Raw genomic sequence first — 2,300 nt, 5'->3', positions numbered from 1 at the left:
ATCTATTTTTAGATGATCATAGGTAAATAGTTCATCTGATCACAATACATGTAAGACTAATTCCTATTCTATGAAATAAACATTTGTATAAAAATTATAAACGTAGATGGAAAATGCACTGGGTGTTCAAATGAGATGTGTTGTTTCAAATACAAAATATCTGATATTGAATTATCTAATACGTCTCTTTGTTAAGCTTGCAATTTTTATTAACGTATCTTCCAACTTTTCAAGAAAACCCACCACGACAACAGATGGCATAATTGAAATTTCTTGATTAAATAAGGCAAATTGTTTAAGGATTGGCTTTTCTACTGTAATCAGTTTCTATTACAGAATCCCTGTTTTGCAAAACGAAAACTGCCTATCTCCAATTAGCTAAAGTGGCATGAAAAAACTCTTTTCATTCACAGCTTCTAATGCTGTTCAACATTCCATTGCTACCCAGGATGCTGGACCAAGATAGACCCTCAATCTGATGCAGCACAGCTGCTCTTATGTTCTTATGCTTCAGAGTGTACACAGTATGCATAAGAACATAAGAAGTGCCCTGCTGGATCAGAGCAAGGGTCCATCTAGTCCAGCGCTCTGCTCACACAGTGGCCAACCAGCCATCGGCCAGGGATCAACAAGGCAGGATATGGCGCAACAGCACCCTCCCACCCATGTTCCCCAGCAGCTTACTGCCTCGAATACTGGAGATAGCACACAACCATCAGGGCTAGCAGCCATTGATGGCCTTTGCCTCCAGGAATGTATCCAACCCCCTTTTAAAGTCATCCAAATTGGTGGCCATCACTACATCTTGTGGTAGTGAGTTCCATAATTTAACTACATACTGTTTGAAGAACTATGAGACATAGCTTGGTTACCACTATGTCCACATGCCATGCTATTTCTGGAATGAGCCTGATGTTCCAAGTTGGGCTAGAACTCCCCATCGCTATTGATAACCTGCTCAAGAGGACATGAGCCTATTAGCCTTATATTAATCAGAAATGCTGCTCACAGCCAAATTATTCTAGTGGACACATGGGACAGTATCTAATGGGATGCAACTAACAAATTATGTTGCACCAGTCTAAACTATTCTAGAGCAATGCCAATAGCATTAGCTGGTGCACCAATTTCCCAGAGAAATCAGTGCACCAGCTAACAGTAGTACTGTCATGCTAAAGTAGTTTACTCTAGTGCAAGATAATTTGTTAGCATAGTACATGAAAAGCAAAGCTAGACTGACCCCCAGGTGCAGTTTCCTGATGCCTTTTGGGGAAATTTTATGTATAATTTATTTGCATTTAATTAATATCCCACCTTTCCACAAAAATTGGTGCTCAGTCCAGCTAACAATAATAAAATAGAGATTAAAACAAAAATTTAATTAAAACAAAAACAAATCCACTAAAAATCAAAAACACAATAAAAGGGATACCACCCAACCAACTAAAAACCTTCAGCAGCAGACCAGCTTACATGCCAAAGGTCTGCCTGAATAAAACATCTTTATTTATACAGTCCCATCAAAGTATATGGCACTTTGGCATTCAAATCATAGGCTGCATGTAAAGAAATCAGAGAATTTGCTTACCTGTGACTTCTTGTCTAAAGTGGCCCAGGATCTGAGGTGATCTCTCCATCCCCCAGACGTCAGGTTCTTCAACGGAAGATTTAAGTTGGGACAGGACTAGAGTGTATTTTCTACTTGCTTCCTAGATTCAGTTACTTGCTGACATATCAAAAAAGAAATCACCCAGTCCAAAACTATCCCTAAAATGCACTACATGGATGTTTGGATTTCCTTGGATTGGATGATAGTTGAGGCAGAGAACCAAGAAATGGATAAATATGACGTGAATAGTATGAAACACTGAACAATGTTCAACACATGTGCCATCACAAAAAAGTCAGGGTTCCTTCTGTGCACATTGCCACTGTACATGAAGAAAAAGAACTGCGGGGAGGGGAGAGAAAGTAATTAGGTAAATTATTAGGATGGCAATCAGATGCACTTGGGCAGAAGTGAAAGCACCCTAGATAAAGAAAATCCACTGATCCCAAACTAGTACTTTCTGACCACTGCTGCAATTAAAACAAAACAAAACAAAACCACACACACACAACAAGGAAGTTGATTTTACAAAAATATATTATAATAAATAGATGTAATCACAGTTAACAAAACTCTGAATTGCAACACAAAGAATTATCTCTGAATAAAGGTAAAATCATATTCATACTTCATATTTCACTAATAAACATTTTAAAGGATTGATTATTTGTCTTGATAATCCATAATATTG

The sequence above is a fragment of the Elgaria multicarinata genome, chromosome 9 (assembly GCF_023053635.1).
Source record: "Elgaria multicarinata webbii isolate HBS135686 ecotype San Diego chromosome 9, rElgMul1.1.pri, whole genome shotgun sequence".
NCBI lineage: Eukaryota > Metazoa > Chordata > Lepidosauria > Squamata > Anguidae > Elgaria > Elgaria multicarinata.
The sequence above is the reverse complement of the archived record's forward strand: the minus strand, read 5'-3'. Positions refer to the sequence as shown.